This window comes from Meles meles, chromosome 7 (genome assembly GCF_922984935.1).
Source record: "Meles meles chromosome 7, mMelMel3.1 paternal haplotype, whole genome shotgun sequence".
NCBI classification, from domain to species: Eukaryota; Metazoa; Chordata; class Mammalia; order Carnivora; family Mustelidae; genus Meles; species Meles meles.
The window spans coordinates 42,027,357-42,050,733 of record NC_060072.1 but is presented as its reverse complement, the minus strand read 5'-3'; the positions used below and the strand labels follow the sequence as shown (position 1 = coordinate 42,050,733).

Sequence of the window (23,377 nt, the reverse complement as noted above, 5' to 3'; positions counted from 1 at the left end):
TGGTGGACATTTCAAGCATCTCTCTTTTTTTTAAAATAACATCTCCCCTTCTTCAGGAGAAGGGCATCACCCTCACTATGTCACTATGCATCCCATATGGTTTTTGTGGAGTTGCCAATTGTAGGACCAAGTTCCCTGGCCAAAAAGTGGATATGTAACATATGCAGGATCAGAGAAAACTCTCGTTTTGACCATAATGACTGACCCAGGGATAGGTAAATGACTCAAGTCAGCCAGAGCTTTCTTTGGAGAAATCCAAAATGAAGCTGAGAAAATATTTCCTTTTCTGAGAAAGATAACTGGGATGATAGAAGCCCAAGACTCCCAGCAGATATGTTTTCTGCCAGTGCAAAATGTCCATCTGTTCTGGAAGAGAGCAAAGCCAAGCAGAAGGAAGTAAACATGAGAGATGGAATGAGTGAAAGAGAAGATCCTAGAGGTATTAAGTCCCAGACTGAATTTCTAAAGATCCAGAACCTATCTGGTTTCAGGTCTTCTCTCAATTCTCAAAGTTTCTCTAGTTAATTTCTGATCATTTAGACAGAGATTTACTGATACAGATACAACAATGACAGGGAATATTTGTGTCCATTTCTCTCCTGGTTACCATCCAACGGAAGAAAGGAAGATGCACACCCTGATTGGTCAGGATCCCAGACACGTTTTAGGATTCTAATTTGCTATGGGATAATTTCACTCTGAGTTAATGGTAGTGGTTATGGTGATGATGGTAATGGTGGTGATGATTACTCATATTGGTCTCAAGGTTGGGAGTTTGAGCCTCATGCTGGGTGTAGAGATTATCTAAAAACAAAATCTTTTTAAAAAAGCCTATTTGTTTATATATATATATGTGTATATATATGTATTTTTCCTTAAGAGTATTTATATTTGCTGTAATAGTGGCAGTAGTAGGTCTGCTCCTGGGTGTGCCGGAAGGTGCCTGGATGTCCTGAAGTTTCTCTAGGTATTATTTGCCTTCAGGGTTTAAGTGGGGATCAGTTGCTTAGGAAAGTAGGTGCTTTAGAAGTCATAATTGGGGGGCGCCTGGGTGGCTCAGTCGGTTAAGCATCTGCCTTTGGCTCAGGTCTTGATCCAAGGGTCCTGGGATCCAGCCTGCATAGGGCTCTCCGCTCAGCTGAAAGCCTGCTTCTCCCTCTCCTAGTTCCTCTGCTTGTGTTGTCTCTCTCTCTGTCTCTCACTGTCAAATAAATAAATAAATAAAAGAAGCCATAATTGGTATGGAGTAATAGAATCTGAACACACAAATGACATGAATTATTTTATGCAAATTCTGTGGGAGTTTTACCATGGATGGAACTCTCTCCCAAATTCTCCTTTACTAGAAACAGTGGGGTGCTCCTTATTTGGGGGGAAATCTGAGCATACTCTATCTTAGCTTTAAGCTGTCTGACTTCAACTGTGTATTTCTCTGGGTTATCCTAGGTTACTCAAGGATAATAAGGCCTCCCACACCATTGAGACAGCTCAAGATTCCCATTCTATCTCTTCCTGTCATATTTTTCCGCCCTCCCCCCTCATTCATTTCACCTGTATGTTTTTATTTCCCTTCATTTAGGGAGTTTGTGAAACAGATGAGTATTTCATCTGTCTTGAACATTCATCCACTGATCCATCCATTTATTCAAATCTGTATTTAATGAGTGCCTACTATGTGCTAATCATGATGCTAGTTTTACCCCCAGGAACTTTTAGCCAGGTAGGAAGACAAATATGGAAACATTAATAAATAATTGTTAAACCCAGCCGCATGTAGCAAGGACTTGATATGGTTGGTCTAGCAACCTTCCTTCAGTATCTCAGTGTTTTCTGCCCCTTCTTTCCTGAACACGGGAAACCTCTCAGGAGGTTTCAGGCAGAATCTAGTCCCCTCCCAGGAGTATAGCTGAGGACACTAAGTTTGACCTTCTAATCATAAACAAATTCAAGTATACCCTACCCATCTTATTTATTTGCTTACAAAACAGAGAAAGAATAACTGCCCCAGGGGCACCTGGGTGGTTCAGTGGGTTAAGCCTCTGCCTTCGGCTCAGGTCATGATCCCAGGGTCCTGCACTGGGCTCTCTGCTCTCCCCCACTCCTCTGTCTGCCTCTCTGCTTACTTGTGGTCTCTCTCTGTCAAATAAATAAATAAATAAATAAATAAATAAATATCTTAAAAAAAAAAAAGAATAACTGCCCCAACTATAACACATGATGTTTTCCTCCATATGCACATTATATTATCAGAGTCCCTGGCCATAAGTCCAAAAAAATCTCTCTTTTTCTAGGGCAGGGATAGGAAGGAAAATTCCATATCCCTGGTCCTGCAAAATACTTTCTACTGTTCTACCAAAGATGGCGGTGGAAGGGCAGCAGGGGAGGATGTAAACTTGAAGACAAGGGATTTCACTGTTGGTGGTGAAATTATAATTCCATGCAATAAATCTGCTTCCATAAAATAGGATTCAGTAGTTCATTTATATTAGTATTTGTATTATCTTTTTTTGTATCTATTAAAGAAACTTAATCCATCGTTTAATATTTTTTAATTAATTCAAATATAACTTATTTGTTTCAGGGGTTAATGTAGATTAAAAAATGACTAACCTTGGGGCCCATGGGTGGCACAGTGAATTGAGTGTCTGACTTATGGTTTCAACTCAAGTTATGATCTCAGGGTGGTGATCTCAGGGTTGTGTCAGATGGAGCCCTGCCTCAGGCTCTGCCCTCCTGGCTCATGGTGGAGTCTGCTTAAGATTCTCTTTTCCCTCTGCCCCCCACCATGCTCTCTCTCTTTCCTCTAAAAAAAAAAAAAAAAGCGACTAACCTTTAAATTTCACTTTTATATGCTTTTGTTTACTCTGCTCTCATGCTTTAATTATCATCTTAAAATACCACCTACTATGACAGTGGCATGTAAGCTTTAATTACTGTTTAATTTTATAGCCAAGTATAATTGTATTTTCTATTGTTTTATGGATTGTGTTGGAATGCAAAATTGTGACTGAATTAAAAATGTATTATAAAAGTAGCGTATATAGTACAAATAGAAGTAGTTGGGAAATAGAAAACATTACCCTGTTTTTTTTCCTCTCAAATTCCACTTCCCAGAAGCCACATGTTTTAAGCATGACAGTTTTTTCCCACAAATCCCACAAATGAGTTTAGACACGTGCGCACGCACGCACATAAACACACACAAACAATCCTATAATCATCTTTCTCCACTAAACAATCTGCCCATGTCATATAAATATTTCATAATATTGATGTGCTATGTAGTATATCTGTTTGTTGAAATACAATTAGAATAATTTTAGCTTTTTCACTATTACAAACATACTATAATAACTTTGTAATATATAATCTTGTGTGATTATGTGATATATCTGTAAGGCAAACTTCTAGAAATGGAATTTCTGAGTCAACGAGTGAATATATTTGAAATTCAGATAGATACTATGAAATTGCCATCTAAAAAGGTTGTGGCAGCCTGTGCTCTTACCAGCAGCATGTATCTGAGAGCGCCTGTTTGTAATCTTTGCCAAGCTGGTAGTCAACATGGTATTGTTACTTTAATATGCATTTCTTTCATTGTGAATGAGATCTAGAACCTTATCATATATTTATTAACCACTTGTATTTCTGTTTCTTTGAACTATATCCATGTTGTAGCAGGATTTTTTATATTGCAGATAATTTCCAAGAATATATATTATGTACATGTTTTTGAGTTTCACATTAAATGACTAAAAGTTTTTAAGCATACTGTTTACATTAGACATAGATAGATGCCAGGGTCTTATAAAATGAAATAATGATTTCTGAGGTGAGGGAAATATCTGCCTTGCATCTGGGTCCCTGGGATCCTCCTCTTTCCCACACTGCAGAGCAGCACTGTGCTTGCATTTGCAACGTCATTTTTCAGTCCCCGAGGATGACAGTCGCAGACATTCACATCCTCTCTAAACAGCAGCACAGCGTGGTTTCTGTAGTCTCAAAAATTGTAGCTCAAAAATATAAAAATTGTAGAGGATGGGCTAGCTCTGTGCAAACAGCACAGAAAGCTTTTCAGAGGTTATGTAAGAAGGAGGTAAGGAACATGACTATGCCGTGTGTGACGCTAAAAAGCTAGGATTGGCTCAGGTCTCAAGTGCACCTGTGAAATAAACGGGAGACAGGAGTCAAATGCAAGGGAAAAGACCGCTAGTGTTGGGATGCGTCTGATACTGGAACGCCACACAAAGATTAAGCAAAGGATCTATTTATCTTTGTTTAAATTCTATTTAAGTAGTTCACTAACATAGGGACATCCCTAGGCAGAACAAACCAGCTGTTTTAGTTTGTTTGTTGGTACTGGTGGTTTTTTGGTTGTAAACTCAGGTCCTGACTCAGATGAGTTAAGGCTAAAAAAGAATTCACTGGTTTATGTAAAAGAAGTTGAGGATTAACTACTTTCAAGCAGCAGTGAGTTCAGGGCTGGCTCTTGAGGGCTGCCCCTTATCTCTGGCTCTGGCCTGTTTTTCTCCACATGGGCTCCTTATTCTGTGGGCTTTCCCTATGGTCACCAGCAGCATTAGGGTTTTATCGAACAAATGTCAGGTGACTTCTTAAATGCTGGGAGTATAAGCATAAATGAGAACATAATCATCCCTATTCTTTTTTTTTCCATTTAATAAATATTTATTATTAATTCCATTTTTAGAGAATTTATGTCTATTCCCTTTACTTAAACAGTTAATTCCTTATCTTCTTGGATTATTTTTGTTCTTTTTCTACCCATAACCTATTTAGTAAATTCCAAAGTACATACAGTTTTTTGCCTTTTCACTTGGATATTTCATTTCAGCTAGCCCAAGAATATAATCTTTATATTTTTATTGTTGTCTGTTTATTTTCCCAGTCTATCAATATTTTCATATTCAGACACTTTAGGGTTTTTTTAAGGAGCAGTTTTAGGTTTGCACCAAAATTGAGGGGGAAGGTACAGACATTTCCCATATACTCTCTGCCCCAAAACATACATAACCTCCCCCATTTATCAACACCTGGCACCAGAGTGGGACATCTGTTACAACTGATGAACCTACATTAACGTTTCATTATCGCCCAAAGTCTATAGTTTACATTAAGTTTCACTGTTGGTGTTGTATATTCTATGTGTTATTACAAATAAAAATGACGTACATCCATCATAATAGTATAATAGTATCATACAGTGATGCCCTAAAAGTCGTCTTTGTTTACCAGTACCCACCGCTTCCAACCCCACAACCCCTGACAACCACTGATCTCTTTATTATCTCTATAATTCTGCCTTTTCCAAAATGTCATATAGTTGGAATCACACAGTTTGTAGCCTTTTCAGATTGGTTTCTTTCCCTTTGTAATATGCCCTTTAGATTCTTCTGTATTCTTTTCATAACTTGATAGCTCATTTTTTTTCCAGCCCTGAATAAGATTCCATTGTCTGGATGTACCACAGTTTATTTATTCATTTACCTACTGAAGGACATCTTGGTTGATTCCAACTTTGGCTATTATGAATAAAACTGCTATAAATATCCATGTGCAGGTTTTTGTGTGGACAAAAGTTTTCAGCTCCTTTGGGTAAATACCAAAGAGCAAAATTTCAGATCATAAGCTAAGAGTATGTTTAGTTTTGTAAGAAATGAACAAGCTGTCTTTCAAAGTATAGGTACCAGTTTGCATTTCTACTGCTGTTGAATGTGGACTTTTACTGTTCCACATCCTAGCCAGCATTTGTTGTTGTTAGTGTCCAGATATTGACTATTCTAATAGGTGCATAGTGGGATTTCACTGTTGTTTTAATTTGCATTCCGCTGATGACACGTGATGTGAAGCATCATATGCTTGTTTGACATCTGTATACCTTTGGTGAAGTGTCTGTTAAGATCTTTGGCCTAATTTTTAATCATGTTGTTTGCTTTCTCTTATAGTTGAATTTCAAGAGTTCTTTGTTAATTTTGGATGACAGTCCTTTAATAGATACGTTTTGCACATAGAAATGTTTTGCAAATATTTTCTCCTAGTCTGTGACTTGTCTTTCTTTTTCTCTTTTTTCCTTTTCCTTTTTTTTTTTTAAAGATTACTCATTTATTTATTTGACAGGCAGAGATTACAAGTAGGCAGAGAGGCAGGCAGAGAGAGAGCAGGGGAGGCATGCTCCCCGCTGAGCAGAGAGCCTGATGCGGGCGGGACTGGATCCCAGGACCCTGGGATCATGACCTGAGCCGAAGGCAGAGGCTTTAACCCACTGAGCCACCCAGGCACCCTCCTTTTTTTTTTTTTTAAAGATTTTATTTACTTGTTTGACAGAGAGAGCGACAACGAAAGACGAAACACAAGCAGCGGGAGTGGAGAGGGAGAAGAAGTCTTCCCACTGAGCATGGAACCCTGTGTGGGACTCCATCCCAGGACCCCTGGGATCATGACCTGAGCCAAAGGCAGATGCTTAAGGACCGAGCTACCCAGGTACTCCTTTTTTTTTTTTTTTTTTTTTTTTTTTTTAAGAGAGTGGGGAGAGAGAGAGATGGAGAAGGAGCAGAAGAAGAGAGAGAGTCTTAAGAAATGCAGGGACCAATCTCACAACCCTGAGATCATGACCTGATCTAAGTAAAGAGTTGGACACTGAACTGACTGAGCCACCCAGGCATCCCTCTTCTAATTGTCTTGATACTGTTTTTCACAGAACAGAAGTCTTTAATTTTAATGAAGTCTAGCTTATTTATTGTTTCTTTTATGGACCATACATTTGGGGTGGTATATAAAAAGTCATTGCCATACCTACTCATCTAGGTTTTCTCCTACTTTATCTTCTAGGAGTTTTTTTTTTTAATCTTTTTTTAAAAAGATTTTATTTATTTATTTGACAGACAGAACACAAGTAGGCAGAGAGCCAGGCAGAGGGCGAGGGAGAAACAGGCTCTCCACTGAGTAGAGAGCTCAGTGGACTTGTGTATATTAATCTTGTATCTGGGAAACTTGCTATAATTAATTGTTAGTCACAAGGGTTTTTTGTTAATTCTTTCATTCTTTCAGATTTCCTGCATAGATGATCATGCCCTCTGCAAAGAAAAGACAGTCTTCTTTCTTCCTTCCTAATCTGTGTACCTTTTATTTCATTTTCTTGTCTTACGGTATAACATTCCAGTACAAAGTTAAAAAGGAGTGGTGAGAGAGAATATCCTTGCTTATCCCTTGTCTTAGTAGGAAAGCTTTTTCTTTTTTTTTTTTTTTTTTTTAAGATTTATTATTTGTCAGAGAAAGAGAGAGAGAGAGAGAGAGAGAGAGAGCACAAGCAAGGGGGAGCAGCAGACTGAGGAAGAAGCAGGCTCTCCACTGAGCAAGGAGGTGGGACTCAATCTCAGGACCCTGGGGTCATGACCTGAGCTGAAGGCAGCTGCTCAACCAACTGAGCCACCCTGGCATCCCAGGAAAGTTTTTCTTATTAAGGTTTCTCACCATTAAGTATGAGCTGTAGATTTTTTTTTTAATTTTTTTAAATCAAGTTGTGTTTCCTTTTACTCCTAGTTTACTGAGAGTTTTTTTGATGAATGTGTGTGGGTTTTGTCAAATCCTTTTTCTGAATCTGTTTATATGATCATGTGATTTTTCTTTTTTAGCTTGTTAACATAATGGAGCACATTAATTGATTTTTCTAATGTTGAACCAGCCTCGACTACCTGGGATAAATACCACTTGATTGTGGTATATAATTTGGATTTAATTTGTTGGATTTGAATTTAATTTGTTAATATTTTGTTGAGGATTTTTGCATTTATGTTCATGACAGATATTGGTCTATAGTTTTCTTTTCTTGTAACATTTTTGTCTGGTTTTGGTATTAGGGTAATGCTGTCCTTACAGAATGAGTTAGAAAGTATCCCTTCTGCTTCTATCCTCTAAAGAGATTTAGAGAATTGGTATACCTTTTTCCTTAAATGTTTGCTCAAGGTAAAATTTTAAAGTAGAGGTTTCATTTGGAAATTATATAGTATCATAGAGTAAAAAGAGCCCAAATTCTAAGCAGGTTTCCTGAATAATCGTCAAAGAAAATGAAGTGCTAGATCACATAGAAACCTGTCCTAGGCATTGTGTTAGGTGTTTGACAAACACACACACATACGTACACACCCCTATATGAATAAATAAATATATATCCATTTATTTTGTTTAAATTTAAAATTTTTAGCTGTGATATAATTTCAGACCTTTGTTGCAATAACTGTATGGAAAATTTCTACATATCCTTCACCTAGATTCCTCAGACATTAATATTTTATTATCATTTTCTCTGTGAGACTTTCAGACATGATGTTCCATTACTCTTGAATACTTCAGCATATATTTCCTGCAAACAGGAACATTCTTTTATAAAAACAGAGTACAGTTATTAAAATTAAGAAATTAACATTGATGTAAAAATATTGTCTGATATATGGATTATATTCAAAATTTGCCATTTGTCTTAATAATGTCTGTTAAAACAGAAGTCTGGGTCATATGTTGCACTGAGTTTCTATATAATTTGAAATAATTCCACAGACTTTCTTTGTCTTTCATGACATTGACATCTTTTTGGAATACAGACAATATATTTTGTAGAATATCTCTCAATTTAGGTTTGTCAGATGTTTCTTGACGATTAGATTTTTTCTTAACGATTTTGGTAAAATGTTGCAGAAGTGATGCTTTCTTTTCTTTTTTTTTTTTAAAGATTTATTTATTTGACAGAGAGAAATCACAAGAGAGGCAGGCAGAGAGAGAGGAAGGGAAGCAGGCTCTCTGCTGAGCAGAGAGCCCGATGTGGGACTCAATCCCAGGACCCCGAGATCATGACCTGAGCCGAAGGCAGCGGCCCAACCCACTGAGCCACCCAGGCGCCCCCTGATACTTTCTTTTCAATGCATCACTTCAGGAGGCATATAATATCAATTTATCCCATCCCATGTCCCTCTTTTTAAAGTACTTAGCATCTAGGAGTCGTGACAGGCACACAGAGAAATAACTGTATTATAGTCTGATTAACACAATAAGAGAGGCATGCATGAGAGAGAGAGAGAGTGTGTGTGTGTGTGTCATCTTTTATTCCTTTCTTACATTCTCTTGGCTCCTCTTTTTGCCCCAGCCATTGCTGCCACAACAAACTATGTATGTTCTTCCATGATCTTGCCTCAAGTGCATGGATCATCTGTTGCTTTTTGCAATAAGGGCTTTTCTGCTACTGCCCTGGGGGATTGCCTGCAGAATGCCAGCTGTTTTGGCATAGGCACAAACTGGAAAGTGTAAGGGACTTGACCCTCACTGAGGCAACCTTCTACAACTGAGATGTAGAGCCAGTGAATCCATCCTCTTCTGTGTCAGGCAATACTCATGATTCTGAGATACAATTCACACAGCTCTCAAAGGCCTCTTCAGTACAAGTTCCAGGTGGCTACAATGGTGACTAGCCCAATAATGCACCCTCGGATTAGCTTTCTTTCTTTCCATTTATCATTCTTATCCAGACTTCTCTGCCCTTTGCTCCTGCCCTCTGGAATTATTTCCCAGAGTAAACCAACTACATCTAAGTTCTTGTCTCAGACTTTGCCTTTCAGGGGAACTCAAGATAAGACATTTGATATGAAGAGTAGACCTAGAAAGCAGATCAGCTGGAAGAGATTCTGGAATTGAATTCCTTGCCTGTCGGACACTTCCAATGTGGGTAGAAAGGTACGTAGTGATAACCCCTAGCCTGAATCAGGACACTAAGACTTTCACTGGTAGATGTTTGGGATGAGGTACAGATGGAAAGTCAAGCATTTGCTTATGGACTGGGAATGGACCTTGGACAATTTAAAGACAGTAGTATTTTTTTTATTCAAGTATAATTAACGTAGAGTGTTGTATTAGTTTCAGGTGTACCATATAATGATTCAACAATTCTATACATTTCTCAGTGCTCATCCAGGTACCTGTATTCTTAATCCCCTTTAACTGCTTTCCCCAACCTCCTACCCACCTCCCCTTTGGCAACCACCCATTTGTTTTCTGTATTTAAGAGTCTGGTTTTTTGTTTGTTTTTCATTTCTATTTGTTTGTTTGTTTTGTTTCTTAAATTTCACATGTAAGTGAAATCATATGGTATTTGTCTTTCTCTGACTTTTTTCAGCATTATACCTTTTAGGTCCATCTGTGTTGCAAAAATCTCTTCAAATTAGTGTCTCCATTTTGGGGGGGTCAACATCCAGTAGTGTAATTACCAGATCATATGGTAATTCTATTTTTAATTTTTTTAGGCATCCACATACTGTTTTCCATAGTGGCCATACCAACTTGTGTTCCTCTCCAACCCTTGCTATTTCTTATGTTTTTGACTTTAGCCATCTGAGAGGTGTGAAATGATATCTCATTGTGGTTTTGATTTGCATTTCCCTGATGATTAGTGATGTTGAGCATCTTTTCAAGACAGTGGTATTTGTAAGACCTATGGATTGACTCACTTTTGTAGAGGACTTTTGAAGACTTTTTAAAAAAGAAAAAAAAATAGGCTCAAGTTACCAAATTTCAATTCAAGACAGGCTGTAAAAAATCAGAAAACCTCCAAAGCAGTATTTAAAGACATGATTATCTTTTGTACCCATACTGGAAACTGTGCTGATAATCAGATCCAAGATTGATCAATAAGGTGGTAAGCTACAAGGAGACTGAATGCACTGCCTTGACAAGTCCTCCATGCTAAAGGAAGGGTCTTGGTACAGAAGGAAAAGAACCCTAAGACTTGCTACTGTAGCATGTATGTCGACAAGCCTGAGAAATTCAAGCCCCCAGATTGTTTTGAACTCTGTATTAGCACAAGTTGCTCCCTGTGCCTTACTTGAGACTAGCCTCCCATTTTCTGGAGACACTACAAAAACCCTGGATGAGGCAATAGCATATAATTAAACAAAGAATGTTAATATTTGGTTAATATTTTACCTGAAAGCACTAAGGATACGGGTATAGGAATGGATTTTTATTTTTATTTATTTATTTTTGAAGATTTTATTTATTTATTTGAGAGAGTAAGACAGAGAGTATGAGCAGGGAGAGAGGCAGAGGGTAAGGGAGAAGCAGACTTCCCATTTAGCTGGGAGCCCAACATGGGGCTCGATCCCAGGACCCTAGGATCATGACCTGAGCTGAAGGCAGAGGCTCAACCATCTGAGCCACCCAGGTGTCCCCAGAATGAATTATTAAAGTGTTGGGCAAGGAGGGTGGAATACAAAGATGGATAGGAAAGAATTTATTGACATTGAAAAATACTTTCATGACATCGCAAGCTTATAAGGAACTAGAACCAATATATTGCTGGGATGGTTCTCTAAAGTTTGGACAGAATGAAGGGCTATTGGAAACGAAGGAGAGATTCTAGACGTGTCTTAACTGCCTTACATAAGGTGTCAGAAGGCTCAGGGAGGTTGGAATAAATTTAAATTTTGAGACCTGAGAATCTATCATCTGACTATGTTTCTTGTAAGGGCCCAGAAAACATACCCATCTCCAAGGCAGTAAAAAACACAGTAATGAGGGTACATTGGCATCTTTGAAAAGCTCAGTCATAGCTACTCACTATAGTTGACAGTAAGAAAAGCTCAGTCATAGCTACTCACTATAGTTGACAGTAAGAGAGGCTGTGGAACTGGGCATCCCAGTATCAATTAGACTGATAAAAATCCAAAATAGCAGAGGCCAGATGGAGCACATGACCAACAGAACAAAAGTTTACATAATTATAATAATGGACTGCAAGGCCAAAGTGGCAACCAGAAGGTCCTCACCCACAGGGCTCTGTGATAGTGATTAATAGACCATGCTGTTCCTCAGGGCAAGTTAAACGAGTGTCCACTAGGGTGTTACTTGACACATAAGTATAACCAGAAACAGTGAGCAGCTGTGAACAGAAGGCTGATCCCAGCAAGCACAATGAAAAGTTGCAGGTTCTCACCCACTTTCCAGATTAAGCAAGTTCTCAGACCTAAGGGTCATCATTTGAAGGGGAGGCTGAGTAAAGACCCACCAATACTAAAACAAGTATATACACTACATATTCTACTAATTATTCTCCAAAAGGACATATGCCTATTTATGGGGAAATTGTATGTTGAGAAAAGGGAAACATACAGGCGTTTCAAGCTAGTTGGACACAGGTTCTGAATGGACGCTAATTCCAGAAAGCTAGAAGCACTATCATAGCTTTCAGGTAAGTGGGAGCTCATGGAAACTGTTAGGGTCCGTGATCAAAGGAACGAGACTGACACAAAGTGAAAATCAAGCAAAGCTTTATTTCGTGCCATGCATCAGAAATGAAACTGACCTGTAGGCGCCCAAGCCCCGTACATTAGAAACCAAACTGACCGGTAGGCGCCCGGGTAAACCTTGTCGCCTGACTGAGTGGCTTTACCTTGGAAATCCTTGAAATGTTCGAGAACACGACCTAGGGGTGTCACAGGTCCCTTACTCCCTGCTTGTCCCATTTCTCCAAATGCAACAAATAACACAACAGACAATTAAAAACAAGGCAGAGACAACCACAGGCCCAGCAGCAGGCTCTGGATGGGGATCACTGGGCCTGTGGTTGTCTCTGCCTTGTTTTTAATTGTTGTGTTATTTGTTGCATTTGGAGAAATGGGACAAGCAGGGAGTAAGGGACCTGTGACACCCCAAGGTCGTGTTCTCGAACATTTCAAGGATTTCCAAGGTAAAGCCACTCAGTCAGGCGACAAGGTTTACCCGGGCGCCTACCGGTCAGTTTGGTTTCTAATGCACGGGGCTCGGGCGCCTACCGGTCAGTTTCATTTCTGATGCATGGCACGAAATAAAGCTTTGCTTGATTTTCACTTTGTGTCAGTCTCGTTCCTTTGATCACGGACCCTAACAGAAACCAGATGGCTCAGGTTCCCTAACAGTGGTCTCATGGAGTCACAGACCCACTTTTGCTTATATCCCTGGTTTCCAAGTGAACAGTTGGAATGGATATTCTTAGAAACTAACAGAACCTTCACTTTGGTTTCTTGTCCTCTGCAGTAAAAATTATTATAAGAGGAAGGACCAGGGGAAGCCTGCACATTCTCACTGGCTACGATAGTGCATCAGAAGGAATTCAGCATCCTGAGAGGAAATACGGAGACTAGTGCCACCACCAAAGAATTAAGGGATGCATTGATGTTAGTAGTCTTTATATCTTTATTCAACTCACTGATTTAGCCTAAATCAGTCACTGCAGAAGCCATCGTAGATAGCTATGGTAGACTACCATAAACTTAACCTAAGAACAGCTCAATCACAGCTGCTGTGTCAGATGTGATATATTTGATAGTATAACCACACAGCTTTTGGCACCTAGTACACAGTTATTGCTCTAGTGAATAGGTTCTTTTCAATCCCTGTCAGTAAAGGGAGCAAAAGCCATTACCATTTATGTGGGAAGGAAAGCAGAACACATTCACTATCTTGCCCCAGAGCTATGTTAACTTTCCTGCTCTCTATCAAAACGTGTGTAGTCCACAAGGACATTGATCAAGTTGACATTCCATAGAACACCATGCTACACTGATAAGATGAGTAGCAAGGTGCTTCCACACCCAATGATAACCATAAATGGACAAATGCAACAGCCTTTACTCAATCAGGCTAAAGCAACTAAAGTCTTTAGCCCCTCCGAGATGAAGAAGTAGGTAACCCACCTGGTCAACACCCTAGGTAAAGAAGAGTGGTGGAAGAGAGAGAGAGGAAGAATATTAATTATGGCCTTGAGATCAATTACAGCTTATAAGGGAATGTTGCTTGTCTCTCTAACACTCCTGTTTCACATCTTTTGTGGGCATTCCTGTCAGCTACCACCTTGAAGGCTCTCTGGTAGACTACATATAAGTCAGGCTACTAGCACATCTGAGTAATACACGTATCTTCATATCCAGTTCATATCCACTTCCACTACCCAGTTGAACCAATGTGACCTGATAGATGATAGTTGCTACCTTTTCTTTCTACCCTGGGAATTTTCTGCTCCACAAACTTGGAAGTATGAGAGTAAACAGTCCCTAAGGCAACAAAATCAGTAGGGGAAAGATGCTTCCTTCTATCTGTGTATCAGCAAACAATTCTTTTTTTTTTTTTTTAAAGATTTTATTTATTTGACAGAGATCACAAGCAGGCAGAGAGGCAAGCAGAGGGAGAGAGGAAGGGAAGCAGGCTCCCCGCTGAGCGGAAAGCCCGATGCGGGGCTCAATCCCAGGACCCTGAGATCGTGACCTGAGCCGAAGGCAGAGGCTTTAACCCACTGAGCCACCCAGGTGCCCCTCAGCAAACAATTCTTAATTCAGCCCTCTCACAAGCTCTCCAGCAAGGCAGAGCCCCTATTGCCTGTAAAGATGATTAGATCAATAATGTACCTCTGTACTGATTTTTTGTTATCCTGTTTTACTTCTAGTCCTCTACACCCAACTTTTCCCCTTGGAATCATGTCCCAAACTAAGTGAATGTGAATGTGAACCTTGTCTCAGGTTCTTCTTTTTAGAAAACCCCAGCAAAGACAACAAAGTAAGATAGAACACCAAATGTGGTACTATAAGGTTTTTCAGAGAAAATAAAAATTGAGTTATGCCTTAAAGTCTCATCTTAAAAATTTTCCATGTGGATAAGAGGGAAGAGTGTTCTGGGTAGAAGTAAAAGCATGGACAAAAGCAAAGAGGTAGGAAAAGGCTTGGTAAATTCAGGAAATTGGAAGTGTTTCACAATCGTATGAGCAATAGAGTCATGTGCTGGAGGTGGCAGGGATGCACAGAGATAAGCAGGACTCTGATACAGAACATTTTGTGTGCATGTTAGTTGGGACTTCTTTTTGTAACAAGGAAGAAACAGTTACATTAACCCTTATACCAAACTTTCTGCCTAGCCTGAAGGATTGTGAAAACAAGCTTACTTTTTAATTTCCAGTTGAAATGTGAGTTGCCATTACCTATGAACATTTAAAGATGAAGCTGTTCTGAGAGAGTTCATTGAAAATTCTAAAGAAAATGTGTGGTAACATAAAACAGACACTGTTGGGGTGCCTGGGTGGTGTGGTCAGTTAAACATCCAACTCTTGTTTTTTTATTTTTTAGCCATCCTGACAGGTGTGAGGTGATATCTCATTATGGGTTTGATTTGCATTTTCCTGATTATTAGTGATTTTGAGTATCTTTTTGTGTGTCTGTAAGTTATCTGTAGGTCTTCTTCAGAGAAATATCTGTTCATATCTTCTGCCCATTCCTTAATTGGATTATTTGGTTTTTGGTGCTAAGCTGTATAAGCTCTTTATATACTTTGGATACTAACCCTTTATCTGATATGTCATTTACAAATAACTTCTCCCATTCAGTATTTTTTTTTTTTTTAGTTGATTGTTTCCTTCACTGTGCAGCGGTCTTTTACTTTGATATAGTCCCAATAGTTTATTTTTTATTATTTCCCTTGCCTCAGGAGACTTATCTAGAAAAATGTTGCTGTGGCTGATGTCAGAGAAATTACTGCCTGTACTCTCTTCTAGGATTTTTTTTTTGGGGGGGGGGAAGATTTTATTAATCTATTTTATTTTAGAGAGAGAGAGAGAGAGAGAGTATGGGGGAGGGGGCAGAGGAGAAGAGAGAGGATCTCAAGCAGATTCCACACTGAGTGCAGAGCCTGATGCAGGGCTTGCTCCCACAACCCTGAGATCATTACCTGAGCCAAAACCAACAGTCGGACACTCAATCGACTGAGCCACCCAGAAACCCCTCTTCTAGGATTTTTAGGGCTTCAGGTCTCATATTTAAGTAATCCATTTGACTTTATTTTTGTGTATGGTGTAAAAATGTGGTCCACTTTCATTTTTTGACATGTAGCTATCCAGTTTTCCCAGCACTATTTGTTGAAGAGACTTTTTCCCATTGCATAATCTTGCTCCCTTGCTGTAGATTAATAGACCATATAAATGTGGGTTTATTTCTAGTCTCTCTATTCTGTTCTGTTGATCTGCATGTCTATTTTTGTGCCCATACCATACTGTTCTGATTACTGTAGTTTTGCAGTGTATCTTGAAATCTGGAATTGTGATATCTCCAGTTTTGTTCTTCTTTTTCAATATTGCTTAGGCTATTCAGGGTTTTTTATGGCTCCATACAAATTTTAGGATTATTTGTTTCAGTTCTGTGAAAAATGCTGTTGATATTTTGATAAGGGTTTCACTAAATCTGTAGTTGCTTTGAGTAGTGTGGACATTTTAAGAATATCATTCTCCCAATCCATGAGCATGGAATAGCTTTCTATTTCTTTGTGTCATCTTCAATTTCTTTCATCAGTATTTTTTTTAAAGATTTTATTTATTTATTTGACAGAGAGAGAGATCACAAGTAGGCAGAGAGGCAGGCAGAGAGAGAGGAGGAAGCAGGCTCCCCGCGGAGCAGAGAGCCCGATGTGGGGCTCGATCCCAGGACCCTGAGATCATGACCTGAGCCGAAGGCAGCGGTTTAATCCACTGAGCCACCCAGGTGCCCCACTTTCATCAGTATTTTATAGGTCAGAGTATAGGTCTTTCACCTCCTTGGTTAAGTTTATTCCTAGGTATTATCTTTTTAAAGATTTTTTTTTTTATTCACTTGAGAGAGAGAGAGAGGGCACAAGAAGAAGAGGCAGAGGCAGAGGCAGAGGGAAATGCAGACTCCCTGCTGAGCTGGGAGCCTGACATGAGGCTTGATCCCAGGACCCTGGGTATCATGACTAGAGCTGAAGGTAGATGCTTAACCATCTGAGCCACTAGGCATCCCATAATTTATTATTTTTTAGGACACTATAAATGAAATTGTTTTCTTAATTCCTCTTCCTTCTGCTTCATTATTAGTGTATAGAAATGCAACAGACTTCTGCATATTGATTTTATATCCTGCAACCTTACTGAATTCATTTATCAATTCTAGTAGTTTTTGGAGGAATCTTTCAGTTGGTTTTTTTTTTTTTTTTAAGATTCATTTATTTATTTATTTGACAGAGAGAGAGAGATCTCAAGTAGGCAGAGAGGCAAGCAAAGAGAGAGAGAGAGAGAGAGGGAAGCAGGCTCCCTGCTGAGCAGAGAGCCCAATGCGGGACTTGATTCCAGGACCCTGAGATCATGTCCTGAGCTGAAGGCAGCGGCTTAACCCACTGAGCCACCAGGTGCCCCTCTTTCAGGTTTTCTATGTATAGTATAATATCATCTGCAAACAGTGAAGTTTTACTTCCTCCTTACCAGTTTGGATGCCTTTTATTTCTTTTTTAAAATCTGATTGCCATAGCTAGGATTTCCAGTATTATGTCAAATAGAAGTGGTTGAGAGTGCACTTGCACTGTTCCTGACCTTAGGGAAAAGCTCTCAGTTTTCACCATGAGTATGATGTTAGCTGTGGTTTTTTTCATATGTGGCCTTTGTTATGTTGAGGTATATTCCCTCTAAACCTACTTTTTTGGGGGTGTTTTATCAAGAGTGGATGTAGTACTTTGTCAAATACTTTTTTTGCATCTATTGAAATGATTATTTGGTTGTTATCTTTTCCTTGCTGGTGTGATGTACTGTGTTGATTGATTTGCAAATGTTGAATACTTTTGGATTCCAGGAATGAATCCCACTTGTTTGTTGTGAATGATTTTCTTAGTGTATTATTGGATTCAGTTTGTTAAAGATTTTTGCATTTATGTTCATTAGAGATATTGGCTTATAGTTTTCCTTTTTTGTAGTGTCTTTATCTGGTTTTGGTATCAGGGTAATGCTGGTCTCATAGAATGAATTAGGAAAATTTTCTTCTATTTTTTCAATGGTTTGAGAAGAACAGGTAGTAACTCTTCTTTAAATGTTTGGTAGAATTCACTTACGAAGTCATCTGGTCCTGGACTTTTTTGTTGGGAGTTTTTAAATTACTGATTCAATTTCATTGCTGGTATTTAGTCTGTTTAAAATTTCCATTTCTTCCTGATTCAGTTTTGGGAGGTTATGTGTTTCTAGGAATTTATCTATTTCTTCTAGAGTGTCCAATTTGTTTGCATATAATTTTTCATAACATTCTTTCATGGCTTATATTCCTGTGGTATCAGTTGTAATTTCTCCTCTTTTATTTCTGATTTCGAGTCCTCTCTCTCTCTCTCTCTCTTTCTCTTTTTAATGTCTTTGGCTAAAGATTTATAAATTTTGTTGATCCTGTCAATGAACCAGTTCCTGGTTTCATTGATCTGTTCTATAGTTTTTATAATTTCTATTTCATTTATTTCTGCTCTAATCTTTATTATCTCCTTCCTTCTACTGGCTTTGAGTTTTGTTTGTTCTTATTCTGCTCCTTTATGTGTAAATTTAAGTTGTTGGTTTTTTTTTTTTTGTAGAATTCTTTTTTTTTTAAGATTTTATTTATTTATTTGACAGACAGAGATTACAAGTAGGCAAAGAGGCAGGCAGAGAGAGAGGAGGAAGCAGGCTCTCCACGGAGCAGAGAGCCCAATGAGGGGCTCCCTCCCAGGACCCTGGGATCATGACCTGAGCTGAAGGCAGAGGCTTTAACCCACTGAGCCACCCAGGCACCCCAAATTTAAGTTGTTTATTTGAGATTTTTCTTGCTTCTTGAGGTAGGCCTATATTGCTATAAACTTTGTTCTTAGGACAGCTTTTGCTGCATCCCAAAGTTTTTGGACTGTTGTATTTTCATTTATCTCCATATAATTTTTAATTTCCTCTTTGATATCTTGGTTGACCCATTCATTGTTTAGTAGCATGTTATTTGACTCTATACATTTGCGTTCTTTCCAGATTTCTTTCTTTTGATTGATTTCTAGTCTCATAGCATTATGGTCAGATAGATACATGGTAGAACCTCAGTGTTTTTGAACTTGTTGAGACTTGTTCTGTGGCCTAACCTGTGATCTATTCTGTAGAATGTTCCATGTGCATTTGGAAAGAATGTGTATTTCTGCTGTTTTAGGATGAAATGTTCTGACTATATATGTTAGATCCATCTGGTCCAATGTGTAATTCAAAACCATTGTTTCCTTGTTGATTTTGTTTGATCTACCTATTGTAGTAACTTGAGTGTTAATATTCCCTACTATTACTGTATTCCTACTAGTGACTTCTTTTATATTGATTTTAAACTTTATGTATTTGAGTGTTCCTGTGTTGGATGCATAAATATTTATAACTGTTATATCTTCTTGCTGGATTGTTCCTTTTGTGATAATGTAGTGTTCTTCTTTGTCTCTTGTTACAACCTTTGTTTTAAAGTCTACTTTGTCTCATATAAGTATTGCTACCCCAGCTTTCTTTTCACTTTCATTTGAATGATAAATGCTTTTCCAGCCCTTCACTTTCAATCTGCCTGTGTTTTTAGGTCTGAAGTGAGTCTTTGTAGACAGCATATAGATGGATCTTGCTTTTTATTCATTCTGTCTCCCTATACATTTTGAATGGAGTATTTAGCCCATTTACATTCAAAGTAATTATTAATATGTATGTATTTGTTGCCATTTTGTTACTTGTCTTATGGTTGCTTTTCTAGTTATTCTTTGTTTCTATCTTCTCTTGTTTTCTTGTCTCACAGTTTGCTGACTTTCTGTATTTCTCTTTATTTTTTGTATACCTATTACCAGTTTTTGATATGTGGCTACCATTGTTTATATATAACACCTGAAGATATAGCAGTCTATATTAAGTTGATGGTTGCTTAAGTTTGAACCCATTCTAAAGGCACTAAATTTTTAGTCCTCTCCCCTTCCATGTTTTAGGTATATGGTATCATAATTTACATCCTTTTATTTTGTGAATCTCTTGAAAGATTTTTATAGTTATACTTAATTTTACTACTTTTGTGCTTTCTAGTTTTCTTACTCCTGCTTATGGTCTATCCTTTCCACTCAGAGTCCCTTTTAACATTTCTTATAAGGCTGGTTTAGTGGTGAAGAATTCCTTTAGCTTTTGTCTGTTTGGGAAATGATTTCATTTTATATTTGAATGATTGCCTTGCTGGACAGAGTATTCTTGGTTTCAGGTTATTTTCTTTTTTAACACTGTGAAACACTCTGTCCTGCAGTTTGGTGATCCATTCTTCTGCTTCCTCTCATCTACTCTTGATTCCCTCTAGTGTATTTTTTTTTCTTTCTAGTGTTTTTTTTTTTTTTAATGTCAGTTTTTGAGTTCTTCATCTGTGACTGGTTCTTTTTTATGTTTCTATCTCTTTGCTAAGGATATCACTTTGTCCTCCATTCATTTCTCCAAGATGGTATCTTTATGATCATTACTTTACATTCTCTACCAGTCATACTACATCTCTCTGCTTTTTTAGTTCTCTTGCTGTGATTTTTGTCTTGTTCTTTAATTTGGGATTTATTCTCTGTGTCCTCATGTTGTATAACTCTCAGTGTCTGTTTTTTATGTATTAGGAACACCAGCTACATCTCCTGCTTTTGAAAGTCGTGGTCTTATGAAGAAGAGACCCTGTGGTGCCTTGAAGAGCAACGTCTTCTGGTCAGCAGAAACTGGCATTTTAGAGGTATCTCCTATGTGTGTTGTGTGCACTCTACTGTTGCGGCTGAGCCATATTTGCCTTTAGTCCAGTAATCTGCAATGGCTTTCGTTGCCTGTTGTGGGCACAGTTTGGTCCCTGAAGTGTTAGTGGTCCAGACGGGGGCCACCTGAGGCTTGAGTTGAGTTATGGTCTATCCGTTCAGTCCCAGCATTTGCCAGAGCTGTGGTAGCACCAAACTGCAGAGTACTCTCTCTGTGTTGTCCCTGAGAAGCTTTTATTGGAGGGTGGAGCTGCAATCAGACCAGATGTCTGCCCCCTGCCCACTGGTAGGGCCACAGTTGAATTAGTGTATGTGGTTTTCTTCCCATCTTCCTGCGATAGAGTCATTTTGGGTTGGTGCTGGCCCCTGTCATGGCTGTTTGTGCACCGCCCTGTTTGTGCTGCTGCTTTGGATGGACACCTGCCATGTGTATTGAAAGGGGTGGGTCTGCAGGAGAACTTGGGGGCGGGATGTGCTGGTGCAATGCAGGAGGGGACCTGCAGTAGTTCAGGAAAACTGCTGAGGCCAGACTGGAGGGGGCAGGCCTGCATAAGAGTATGGGGGCAGCGATGCTATTAGCAAGCTAGGTGGAGTGTGTTTGGGCTGTGCTATTTCCCTCAGGTATCAGTGTATCTAGGGTGGGGCGCAGGGGAGGGAAATGGCGCCCTCCAGCTCCTTTGTTGTTGGTGAAGTCTCCCAAAGACCCCTGCCCCTCCAGTACAGGCTCTGAGGTTAGTAAACTTTTCCTCCCATATATCCCAGGCATTTTTCAAACTGTAGCTTCTATGCTATATTTCCATGGGGCTGTTTTGTGTGTGTGTGTGTGCGCGCGCGCGCGTATGTGTGTGTTTGTGTGTGTGTGTGTTTTAAGATTATTTATTTATTTGACACAGAGAGACACAGCAAGGGAGGGAACATAAGCAGGGGGAGTGAGAGGGAGAAGCAGGGTTCCTGCTGAGCGGGGAGCCTAATTCCGGGGTGAGGGGGTCGGGAGGTGGGGCTGGGTGGAGGGTTGGTCCCAGGACCCCGGGATCATGATTGAGCTGAAGCGAAGGAGAGGCTTAACAATTGAGCAACCCAGGTGCCCCTATTGTGTTGTCTTTTTAAGGGCAGGGAGGGAATCAATTTTCAATCACCCTCTCAGTTCTCTCATGTGTTAAAGTTCCAGGTGATAAACTCCACTAATCTGCAAGAATTTGCAAAGCTAGGTCCTTCCGGTTTTTAAAGCCAAATATTAAGGGAATTCATCTTTCCAGTGCAGGTCCCCCATGGCTGGGGTGGGGTCTTCTCCTCACCCCTCTCCATTCTTTGGACATCCCTCCCTTCTTTGGACAGTCCTGTGAGTTTGCTTGGCTCCTGATTGTGCCTCTGCCCTTCCTATCCTATTTGACATGGTCGCTTCTCTCCATTTAGCTTGGAGAGTCTGTTCTGCCAGTCTTCAGGTCATTTTCTGGGTTATTTATAGTGATATGGATATTATCTACCTGTATTCAATGGATGAGGCAAGCCATCTTCCCCGGAAGTCACTTAAATTTTTCTGTATCGCAAAGTATTAATCTTCTTTTGATATTTTGCAACTATTTAAGACTGTAAAAACCATAGTCCATGGCCTGTACAAAAAAATCTGGCAAAGAGCCAGATTTGCTCATAAGCCATAGCTTGTCAACTCTTTGTATAAGTTAAATCAGGATGGTCTAATTTCCTTTGCTGAAGATTGGCTTTAGCATGGACAGGTAGTTGCATCTTGACCAATGCAACTTGAGGATTGGTTTGCTGCAAGCTTTCCTTGATTTAAAAAAGAGGCATATGAGAAAGAACAGTCCTTTTATTGCCTGTAGATACTGCTGATGATGAATAATGTCTATAGCTGCTCTAACCATATTGTGACCATGAGGCTTCTTGCCTTTTTACTGAGAATAGTGAGTAGAAAGAAAGAATCTGAATCTTCATAATATTAATGAGCTGTGGCATTAACCTGGAAAATACTTGAATCTTCATGAAATTACTCAAGTGTTAATTAGCTTGACTATAGACTTCTTGTTGTAAGAAACAATAAAGGTCCTTATCATATAAGCCACTTTTGGTCAAGTTTTCTGTTACTTGAAGCCAAAAATATTCTGATACTAAAGGATCCAGAAGAATACTACTTAAGCCACTAAATAGAATAACATAGAACTATAAATGCTGCGATGGAAGGATATCCAAGTCAAATTCTTAAGTGGAAAAAAATCAAAGTATGGGACAGTTTTTACAGTTAGAATGTCATCTTAAGGATATATAGGTATATACATTAAAATCTGGGGGAAGACTGATTAATTATGATTAACTCTGGAAAGTGTTATTGGAATGAATGGGGAGGAAAAAGAGACTTAATTTTAATTGTAGGTATTACCTTATTATTTAAATGTTTTAAAGGATATGCAATTATTACTTTTCAGATTGAAAAGCTGATTTAAAAATAGAAAATTGTTGATGTTTAGATAAGCAAGTATTGTGAATAAGACTCTGCAGGATTCTGGAGATGCTGCAACTCAAAGCTGATGCCTAAGATGTGGTAAGGCCCTAGATTCAGATAAATGATTTCACTTCTATTTTATTCTCTTAATGTGGTATCTTTATCTATGCCACCTTCTACCTGAGTGAAGCTCAGTAAAGTATAATCTAGAAGAACAGAGAATAACAGATACTGCAACTATAATAGTTTAGCTCCTCTTACCTTTCTGAGAGACAGAATATTTAATGCATTGCCTTTCGTCATTACGACTGTGTCTTGTCTCAATTACCATGTATTAATGAT

General features: G+C 38.9%; 1 pseudogene; it reads left to right on the top strand.

The window, feature by feature from the left end:
• The window catches only part of LOC123946326, a 112,193-nt pseudogene that overhangs the window by 86,198 nt on the left and 2,618 nt on the right, over positions 1-23,377 (top strand).